This window comes from Martes martes, assembly GCF_963455335.1.
Source record: "Martes martes genome assembly, chromosome: 8".
Classification (NCBI taxonomy): Eukaryota; Metazoa; Chordata; class Mammalia; order Carnivora; family Mustelidae; genus Martes; species Martes martes.
This window is the reverse complement of record NC_137895.1, coordinates 34,342,396-34,354,498: the sequence shown is the minus strand read 5'-3', so window position 1 is coordinate 34,354,498 and position 12,103 is coordinate 34,342,396.

Below are 12,103 nucleotides of genomic sequence, written 5' to 3'. Positions count from 1 at the left end.
GGTTCATCTTCTCAGGTATTAAATAGGTAATTAATCTTAACTGCAAGAAGCAATTAAACCTCACTCAGTAAGGTAAGGATTTTTAGTTTCACAGTCAGAGGAAAACTTCAAGCCAAAGCAAAAATGAAACAGGCAGGAGAGCAAAATAAACGACACATGTGAGTACTTTTCCTTTGAAAAATGCATTAATCCTCATATTGTTTCTGCATTAATCTGTATTGTTTTGGAGAATGCTAGGTTGTGTTTGAAATAAAATTTTATTTTTTCTAACTTAGAAATGTTCTCTGGATTCTCCCTTATTTTGCGGATTTCTGTATTTCTGCAGTTATTACAGGCATATAACATAGTTGCCAAAAGTGTGCATTTTAACATTCTTCATGTTATAGAAATGTAACTTCATAACAAATCGACAGAAACCCAGGCTAGGGGAAGAAGCAGGAGTAGTAGGATCCCTTATAAGTACCTGAGAAAAAGGACATAGGTCTTAAAAGAAGGTTTTTATTAAGATAAAATATAATTAATTTTCATCCTACATAAAATATCAAATAAATAAAATTAGAAAAAGAAATGTTTTACCTGATTTTATAAGTTTAGGAGTAAGAAAGGATAATATATACTATATTAGTTTTTTAGGTCTCTCGTAAAAAAAAATGCAGCCCTATTTAAACTTATTTAAATCATAAACTGGGTGATATAAACAGTAGAAATTTATTTTACCACAGTTCTGAAGGGTGGAAGTCCAAGATCAAGTGTCAGCAGGTTTCATTTCTCCCAAAGCCTCTTCTTGCCAGGCAGATGGCCGTTCTCTTGCTGTTGTGCTCACGGCCTTTTCTCGGTGCACACACACGCTTGGTGCCTCTCTGTAAATCCTTAACCCCACTTCTTAAAAAAGGTAGAGTTAGATTAGATCAGGACCCATCCTAAAGGCTTCATTTTAACTTAATCACCTCTTGCATGGCCCTGTCTCCAAAGAAGTAATACTGACAGTTAGAGCTTTAATGCATCACTTCTTGCAGACTGTAATTCAGCCCATAATATAAACACATCACCAAAAAAAAAAAAAAGAACAAAAAGCATAAACCTTTGAGTTGAAGAAAACTGTATCAACATTTCAGTTCTACTTTCTTGCTTCCTGATTCTTTTTTAAGATTTTATTTATTCATTTGACAGACGGAGATTACAAGTAGACAGAGAGGCAGGCAGAGAGAGAGAGGGAAGCAGACTCCCTTGCAGAGCAGAGAGCCCAATGTGGGGCTCGATCCCAGGACCCTGGGATCATGACCTGAGCCAAAGGCAGAGGCTTTAACCCACTGAGCCACCCAGGCGCCCCTTGCTTCCTGATTTGAAGCTAACTATTTAAATGCCCTGAGGTTGAGGTTCTTATTTTTATGTGATTGGATACAAGCTATTAATACAGAAATTCTCTCCAGTGTCCACCTGCCTCACAATAGCATCCTGTACTGGGCGAATTTCAAGTCTCTTCGTACTGCGATACATGTACTACCTATTGACCCAGGTGAGACTGTCTGCCAGACCAGCTTTCTTATCTATAAATAGGAACTTGATAATACTTACTTTATAGGTTTGTTTTGAAATTAAATAACAATGCAGGAAAAGCCCGTACAACAATGCCTGGCAAAGAGAAAGAACTGCATATAAAAGACAGGAATTACTATCACGGCAATTAAATACTAGAGATCAAATAAAGTAAGTACCTGTGCGAGAGCTCGGCGCATAGTACACTTACATGTCACAAGTTACTTTTCTTACTATGTTTACTCCAAGTGGCAGATACTGTTAGCTTTCTCTAAAGCTGTTCTTTCCTTCTTCCTTACTTGCAGAACTAGTTGCTTTTTAGCTGGATGTGTTGCTGTCTTGAATGAAGACTACATTTTCCTACTGGAAGGAAAGCAGACTAAGTTCTGAACAACGGGACGTGGAAGTAGTGGGTGTCATATCCAGGACCTGGGCTACTGAGAATTCATCTTTAATACGGATGAGTGAGAATAGAGCTATATCTTTTTAAAACCACTGGTAAACAGTTGAATGTCCATGTCTAGAACTCCAAGTTTTCAAGGAAAGACCTATGAACTTAAGAATCATTTGCTTAGGGGCGCCTGGGTGGCTCAGTCAGTTAAGCATCTGCTTTCTGTTCAGGTCATGCTCCCAGCATGCTGGGATCGAGCCAGCAATCCCCCACACCCCTCCCCCCTTCGCAGGCTCCCTGCTCAGCGGGGACTCTGCTTCTCCCTCTCCCTCTGCTGCTCCCCCTGCCTGTGTTCTCTTTCTCTCTCTTTCTCTGTCTCTGTGTCAAATAAATAAAATCTTAAAACAAAAAAAGAATCATTTGCTTAAAGAGAAGAGCTAAAGCTTACGACTGATTAGAACCACTTAGGAAGAAACTATTTGTCAGAGAAGTGGCCCACAGACTGAGCCTGGGGCGTGAGAGTTAGGGAAAAGGAGGAAACTTTACCAAAAGTAGGCTCAAATGGAGCAGAGGTGAGACTGTGTTATCTTAAAATCCCCAGGGACGAGACTTCAAAGAAGGCAGGAGTGGAGAAGTAATAGGTTACTCAGTGAGGACAAAGGAAAGACCAGTGGATTTGCAGCAGCAAGGTTAGTGACGTGGATGGGGACAATGTCAGTGGTGCGGTATGGACAGAAGTCCAATTTAAAACGCTGAAGAGAGTCTAAGAGGATTAAAAATGAAAGAAAGACCACAGGCCACATACCTGAGTTTTTAAGGTTGGTGTTTTTGTTTTATTTTCTTTAGGTTTTTCTTTTTTTTTTTTTCCTTTTCTTCCCCCCCCCCCCAACAGAGAGAAGTAAAAATATGCAAAAGCAGGAGGAAGAGAGAAGGGGAATCAAATGAAAGGGATTTTATTTTGTTTTGTTTTGTTCCATGACAAATAAGAGATGTATTGACACTTTAAAACACCCCCCGCAGGGGCTTTCTTGTAGGCTTTTTCACATATCTCTCTGCCTGGAATAAATAATTGCACTCACACTTTTCTCAGGGCTTCTCCTTTTGGCTACTAGATCTTACACAAAAGATCTCAGCTCCCATTGCCTTCAGCGTCCTGTATTGGCATTCTATAGTTCCTAGCCTGTAAGTTCCACTCGCTGCAAACCCTGTGAGGGCACGGTGTGGGACCATCTTATTTTATCCTGAGTTTCACTGTCTAGCATGTGTCTATTGTGTGTAAGGGGGCAATACAGTGGGAACAGCAATCACTTCTTGTAAAAGACCCTGTGAGAGCTGGGGAAGCTAAATCATGAAAAGCATGTGGAACATTGCAGGGGTGCAGTTTATCTGCACTCATCGCTCTTTGTGCTTAAATTGAAGTCTACCATGGGCAGTTTTTGTTTTGTTTTGTTTTGTTTTTCTTAATCATCAGGGCATCATGGTTTTTTGTCTTTTACCACGTAGGATTATATTATTGTTTTTTTGTGAATGAGCGCTCTACCCCCGACCTAGAATGTATGTGTCACCATTAACCTTTAATTCATGGTGTCCGTTTAAGCATTTCATTTTTCGAGCAGGGAGACATCTTTTCCCTTTTTCCTTTCTAGGTTCCTTGGCTAATCTAATAATGACATTGACATAAGACAAATTAACAGGAGAAAGACAGATTTTAATTCTGTAATATGGAAAACCCCAAAATATGAACCTCCTGGCAGTTGAGGTTTCTGTGTCATCATGAGCTAAGGAGAACTGGGATAGGGGTCTGGGGCATTAAAAGGGCAAGGAGATAATTCACAGGAAGATGGGAAGAGCGAATGTTTGGTAAACAAATGTTTTATCAGGTTGTGCAGAGATAATGGGACACAGAGAGGAATCTGAACAAACAGGCCTTACCAAGTTCTTTCCAGCCTACCAGCATACCACACTCAGCCCATAGTTTTTGTAGTTACCTTTCTTCCTGGACTAGGGTAGAAGCAAAAACCTCCACCTGAGTTCCTTTGGCCCTAGGCTGTCTTCATCTCAAAGCAATGTACACATCAAAGTGGCACACTCTGGGGCAGCCCGCTCCAAACCCCATCGATCTAATTGCACTTACCTTTGACATGCTCTGTGGATGAGAGCCATTTACCTTTCTGATATCTACTTTGGTATTTCATTAGTGTCATTCTTGCAATTTTGGTGTTTTTATCTTTCTGCTGACTTTGACCAAAATTCATGAAAAATTATTTAAAAAAAATTATCTCTGTGCAATATGTCTGGCCAAGGCAAAAAAAAAAAAAAAAATTGAACCACCTGAAATTTAGCGGTTGTTTCTATCATTAAATATCTATATACCTTTATGGAAGGCAGAATACCAACAACCCTGTCACAGGCACTTGCCAGCAGCAGGTTGAAATAAATTTTGGTCTCTAATGTTCAAATTTTATATGAAAGACTGGCTTCTCACTATTTTCTCTGATCGTATGCCTTGACCAATGGAATATTTCTATCTACTTCTCTAGGTTCCTTGTCCCTTACATCAACACCTGAGTTATGTATAATACCATGTTAAAGTATATTACTTCTGTTAAAGTCTTCTGTTAAAGTATATTACTTAGAAATAGACAATTTGGCTATAACATTTATTTTTTGTTAGCATAAAAAATGGGAAAGCAAAAGAAAAAAACATAAATTAATAAGCAGTATGTGTCATGGCATACTTCTCAAGTTGGGTAGACTACCTTAATATTGCATTATAACATATTTTAGTAAAAAATTATCCTTTTAGTTTCTAGCAGAAGGAAATACTGACAAATCTTAATATAACCATGCCTGAAATTTACCTGGTCTTTTTTTTTTTTTTGTAAACAGACTATAAATCTTCAGAGCAATTCAGTCCTTTAGAAATTGATAAACATTTCCTTTCTATCAGAAAGTTAGATGCCATCACTTGTAAAATGGGTATATCTCTTGTTCAATTATTATGATATCAATCAGTCACCAATAAATTGAGTGCTCTGGGGTGAATATTTCTTTTTTCAGTACAGTATTATTTAAGTGATATGTTTATTTTCAGTTTCCAGTGTGAAATGCAGCATCTAAGGTCCGAATCACACCATGCTAGAACAGTAGTCTAACAGGAAGTCTCTTAATTTCACCTGCCAAAGGAAACACCAGAATTTTCACTGAAACTTTCAGTGGGGACTCAACAGTCTAAATACCAGAGTACACTCACTCCAGGGATCTTCAGAATTTTATATTTTAAAAAAAGACATATTTAGTTGTTAATGGTTGAACTCATATTATAGAATGAAAATTACCTATATGTTATTAAATAGTGAAGCATAATCACCAGGGAAATCCGTAAGAAAAACTCTCACCTATTACTTTACATTCTCTTTCTCATTTAAAAAAAAAAAAAAAAAAGTGAAACTTAGCCTGGGGAGAAAGAACTCTTTTCTTCCAGAAAGGCAGGATTTTATTGTAGAAAAAGAAGAACATGAGGGTCAAATGGGCCTTTTAAAAAATATAAATTATTTCATATTGAAGTAGTTGCTTAACCATTCTCTCATTTCCTCATCAACCCAAAAGTAGCATATATATATATTTTCTAATTATTCAAAGTCTGCTATAAAACATCAATGAGATAATATATAAATGGCTTTGCATCAACCGGTCATGTAGTCATCCATTAAAAAATGTACTTTCCATTGCAGCTCTGGGTACTTCTTTTTTTCCTCACCCAATTTCTACAGATTCTTTTCTGTGTTTCATTTTTGTCCACTGTTAAACTGAGCTATAATATCACTTTTTTTCAGTAGTTTTCATTTCAAGGAACAGAGACATTCTTATGCCTTCAACATAAAATATATACACATATGCATACACATATATTACATACATGTATTTGTTGTTGTTTTGTTTGTTTGTTTCAAAGAAATATGTTCAAGTAAGACAAAAGACGGGTACCTCACTGGAATGAGGAAAAGCTATCCTACCAGACATCATGGAAGAAATAGCAACAAGTATATTCTGGTTTCAGGAGACTGGAGTGTAGTTCAGGAAATGGCTCACTCAGGACTGACATGGTTCTGGGGACTGGGTTCTATCTTTGGCCCTCAGCAGACACTGTTTGTTAATCTGTACACTAGTTTCTCACCATAATGTTGACTTAGATTCAACCAATTCCTGCTTCTATTTCTTCTATTGCTGGGAATCAACCATATCCCCTCTATGATAATAGTCTTTCAAAAGTCGCTCACAACTTCTGCTTACTCATGGCTGTTTCGGCCTCTTGGCATCTGCAGATTAGCATTGCTGTTTATGCTTCTACCTCAATTACTAACTAATTGGGTCTCTCTGCATCTCAAATTCAAATTACTGAGTTAGATCGAGTTAATCACAATTAGCCTTATTGAAAATGTCATCTTATTTTAGGATTATCCGTGGGACACTATCTAGACTATAAATTGGGTGCTTTGGAGTCAAATATCTCGTTTTATGCAATGAGCTCCTTCCATGAATGTGGGCCATGTGACAAAAGTCATGACCAAATACATTTAAAACAGACCACTTCCTTCCACAGAGGCTGTGAATTTGGTAGTTTCTCTCAGAATCTATAGCTATTCTGAAGTTTAGTTTTTCATTTGAAATACAGAAAAATTTCAGTGTATATATTTATATTTCCTTAAAGTTCCATTTAACTATTTATTAACAATATTACAAACAATCTGAAAGATACCACTTGCTAGTTACTTAATACGAAGTATGGCATATTTCTGTTGACATGGGCTCACCGGTCTTTCCAAACTATGTCTAGGGTAAAATTTATCATATAACTTCAGAAGCTATTTGTTTTTGTGTCTCACATGACCTCATTAGTCTATAAGTACTTCTAAGTAAGAGCTGTTTCTTACTCACCCAAATGTCCTTAAGAAAATTCAATAAGTGTTCTCTGTTTTCTGTTTCTTAATATGTGTCTATAATTCACTCCTCTCTGCCACACAAATTTATGATAAAATTTAAGTTCTATTTTTTTGTTAGAAGTGTAACATCTATATTGACTGTAAGCTTTGTGTTAGTCTCCTACAAGCAAGTATTAACTCCACAGAGCTGAGATGTAATCCCTAACATCCCTGTTTCCAATACTTAGAACAAGGCTTGGCACATACTAGGTCTCCATTAAGTATCATTGGAATAAAGGGAGATACATACACACATCACCTCTTTAAGGCAAGAAAACATCTTCTCAGTGTCTAATTGCTCATAATATGAGTTTCCAGTCATTGTGTATCCATTGTCTTAAAGATTAAACCTGTATATCACAAGACATTAATGAGTCTAGCTAAGCAAGCACATAATAATTCAATCAGCTTTATAAATTTGTTAAGCATGTAACATACACATGCTTAACTTTAAAGTACTAACCACTCTGCTTCTTTAGAAGCTACAATATCTAATTATTTATGAATTCTTCTGATGTTCTCTACCTGGTGGTACTTTTTGCAGAAGTTCAATACAGTCCATAATATTTGACCCTAACTATAGCAGAAATAGAGTCTTATGGAACCTTAGCAAAAAAATACCTAGTCGTATATATACCAACACCTCTAATGCAAAACAAAGCAAACATAAAAGAGGAAATTGAAATGTATTTCAGAAAGAAAAAGACGTAAAAACTTTGACTATTGCACATTACAGTATGTCACTCAATGGTAAAATGTCTTAAGTTTCCAAATTTCTTAAAACCATATACCAACCATATATGTTATCTTAACTGCCACAGCAAACCTTTCCATCTGGGTACCTCCTCTAGGGTAAGAGCATAGAAAAATGACTGTGAAGATAAATTCTGGAGGCAGGGGGCTTTGTAAGTGGCCCAAATCCAACTCTTTCAAGCTGAGTGATTAATCATCCTGATCCCCAAAATGGACTCACCTCTTTCCCTACATCCTGCTTCAGAGTTGTAATAGAAATCATAAAGTTAAAACTGCCTACCATACCTCTCCTTTGGGGGTCCCATAAGTATTTCATTTCTCCTTCTAAACACCCTACATTTTAAGTACTACTGAACAAAAACAATTACATGAATGTTTTTTAGGCCAAAGATCAGGCAGAGGAAAAAAAAATCAAGCAGAAACCCTTAACTTTACAGGATACTGATTAATTAATGGGTTGGCATCTGTATTTTTGTTTTAAGGCAACAAGTCATAAGTTCAGAATAACATGAGACAGACACCACTCAGAAATTTTTGTTTGGTTGTTTTTAATGTTCCTTTATTCTGTATTCAAGATACAGAATAGCAGATGATCAGATATTACTAATGGACATTGTTTTCTCAACTAATGATAGACCTTTCATATTTCTGAGAAGTGAGGTCACCCACTATTTTATGATGGTAGACAGAAAGAGGCTTACCCAGAGAGAACTCCATAGTCATAAACTAGTCATTGTGTTTCACCTTGAGAAGGTGGCATTCCTCCCCTCTTTTACACCTAAGATGACTAAGGATATAATAATATTAAATTATACCAGTTTCTTTCATAGAGATACGAAAACTAACCAATATATAATATTTCTCATGATACAGGACAAGATACAAGTATCACATTTTCCGATTCTTTCACTTGGAAATTCTATAAATTGTCTATGAGGAATGGATTAGCCCAATCATGTGGTCTCAACCTCTCTGGTTGCAATTTATTAATTTCATGTATTCCTATAAGAAGGAAGCATTGCACTTCTACAAGTGACCAAGGTCTTGGATGCCCGAGCAAGAATGTCTGGGCTCCTCTGTCTTGTTTGTGACTTTGTGACTTTGCACAGGCTACTGGCTCTTCCTGCTCCCATTCTCCATCTGGTTAATTCTACATCTCTTTCTTGATATTTAGCAGCATGGACTGCACTTTACAAGCCCTCGAGGAAAGGCATCAATCTTAGTAAGGGCTTGTCACATGGTCGATACCCAAATATTTGACTGAGTGAATAAATTGATGGTATTTTACTTTATCATTTGGCAGACATGTGGCAAAATAGAATGTAATCAGTGATGAGGAGAAGGGATTGAACCAATGATAGCACTGTGTAGAAAATGATATCTAGTGACAAAATTGGGGGTAAGAAATTCGCTACTTGAATGAAAATAGATATAGATTACCCCTTCTTTCAGCAGCCATGAAGACTATAATTTTCCTGGAGGAGAAAACAACTTGGGGTGAAGGGAATAGAATAGGCTAAAGAAGGTTCTCTTTCCTCTGGCTCGTTGAGCCCATAACAAATAAAGTGTTAAGATGAGATGTACAGAGATTATAGTCCCTTTCTTCCCATGTAATCAGTTGATTTTCTCCGTAAAGGAGGGACATGATCCCTGAGAATGATACTGAAAGTTTTACTCCCACAGGCCCAAAGACTCAGGCCTCATATTATTTTTATAGACAGGCATCTTCTTCTTCTTCTTTTTTTTTTAATTTGACAGACAGAGATCACAGGTAGGCAGAGAGGCAGGCAGAGAGATAGGAAGGGAAGCAGGCTCGCTGCTAAGCAGAGAGCCCGATGTGGGGCTCGATCCTAGGACCCTGGGATCATGACCTGAGCTGAAGGCAGAGGCTTTAACCCACTGAGCCACCCAGGCGCCCAGACAGGCATCTTCTAAAGGAAAATCTTAGAAAAATAAGTTGAATATAAATGTACAGGTTTCCCCCACTATCCAAAACTGACCTTTCCTAAGAAACTTTTCATAAGCTGAAATTGTGCAAAGTGAAGAGAAGCGATTGCTATTAATTAATATGGAAAATTTTTTAGCATTCCCAGACTCTGAAACTAACCTCTCCTACGCTTTTCTGATACCTGAGGACACAGTTTGCTAATGAGTGTATTAAATGAATTGTGACAAAGCACCCATGCTCATACACATTCTTCAGAGTTATGGGGCCCTGACGCTGAGTTGGTGAATGGGGAGCTCTTTCCGGGGAAGGAGCTTGGCAGGGCCAGTCCCGTCACTCCCTCTGTAACACCTCACTGCAAAAACGAACTCAGAACGCCATTCTCACTGTTTTGTTTTATTTTGCTTTTTTGCAAAAGCTAAAATCCTCATTGAATTTCTTTCAGTTAGTGAAAACAGGTACCCATGTAAGTCTTTAGTGAAATCAAAGTGGAGTAAGGTGAATCTTCAAAAACCCAGGGGATATCTGTACTCTTCTCAGGATCTTTTACTACAGCCTTTTAATGGAAACAACCAAGTTGGAAAGAAACCATCCCCTTCTTCTTTTTCTGCTTTGCTGTCAGAGCTGAAAGTATCAATGGTATGATCAAAGTATCAAAAGTTTGATTGAATTTCACCAAAAGGCAAAAGTACAGTAGAGATAAAGGGATTCCTGGTTATTATACTAAGCACTTAGCATATTTATTGCATGAATAAATAAATAAATTAATTAATATAGCTTTATACTTCTCTAGTACATAGCTTGAGGATTTTAATTGTAAATACAAATTAGCACTATGATCTAAAAATACAAAAGTTCATATCAACACTTAAGCTTTGGAAAAGTATTCTTTTTGATGTCAGGCTTTCTTACCAAGATACCACATCCTTTACATTTCAAATGATGTTACATCAAACAAAATACTGTACTTGCTGCCCTTTTAGTTTCTTAGAATCACTAGGTTGGCTTAAATTTTCATTAGTCTTTTTTGTTTCCAAGCTCTTCCTTTTTGCTGAAATATTAATTTTGGATCACTTTACTATCACTGCTATTAGGTTTCTATTGTGCAAAGACAGAATATGGTACACTTTCTTTGATCTCCCTTGCAAAAATGTCACTGAGACAAAATTCTCTAAATATCATTGGATTTATTAAATGTACAAGACAAATTAAAGATTCATGATGACAACTTTTAAAAGTTTTCCAAATTTCTCTGTATAGAAATATCCCTGATAATAAATTAAGAAGTAATGATAGAATTGGAATATCACCAGTTTGCAACCTCTAATTAAATAGTGGATATAGGAAATGAATATATTAATGCCTGCTAACATAAAAAAAGGAAGTCATCAGCAGAATCATTGTCTCCTGACAGAAAAACACAGTGTCACTTATGAACTACTCTTTTTTTTTAATTTTTTTTATAAACATATAATGTATTTTTATCCCCAGGGGTACAGGTCTGTGAATCGCCAGGTTTACACACTTCACAGCACTACTTATGGTTTTTCTCCCTCCCGATCCCATCTTGTTTCCCCTAACCCCCCATGTTGCATCACCACTTCCTCATATCAGGGAGATCATATGATAGTTGTCTTTCTCCGACTGACTTATTTCACTAAGCATGATACCCTCTAGTTCCATCCAGTCATCACAAATGGCAAGATTTCATTTCTTTTGATGGCTGCATAGTATTCCGTTGTGTATATATACCACATCTTCTTTATCCATTCATCTGTTGATGGACATCTAGGTTCTTTCCATAGTTTGGCTATTGTAGACATTGCTGCTATAAACATTCAGGTGCACGTGCCCCTTTGGATCACTATGTTTGTATCCTTAGAGTAAATACCCAGTGGTGCAATTGCCGGGTCATAAGGTAGTTCTATTTTCAATTTTTTGAGGAACCTCCATGCTGTTTTCCAGGGTGGTTGCACAAGCTTGCATTCCCACCAACAGTGTAGGAGGTTTCTCCTTTCTCCGCATCCTCGCCAGCATCTGTCATTTCCTGACTGGTTAAGTTTAGCCATTCTGACTGGTGTGAGGTGGTATCTCATTGTGGTTTTGATTTGTATTTCCCTGATGCCGAGTGATGTGGAGCACTTTTTCATGTGTCTGTTGGCCATCTGGATGTCTTCTTTGCAGAAATGTCTGTTCATGTCTCCTGCCCATTTCTTGATTGGATTATTTGTTCTTTGGGTGTTGAGCTTGATAAGTTCTTTATAGACTTTGGACACTAGCCCTTTATCTGATATGTCGTTTGCAAATATCTTTTCCCATTCCATCAATTGTCTTTTGGTTTTGTTAACTGTTTCCTTTGCTGTGCAAAAGCTTTTGATCTTGATGAAGTCCCAATAGTTCATTTTTCCCCTTGCTTCCCTTGCCTTTGGCGATGTTCCTAGAAAGACGTTGCTGCGGCTGAGGTCGAAGAGGTTGCTGCCTGTGTTCTCCTCAAGG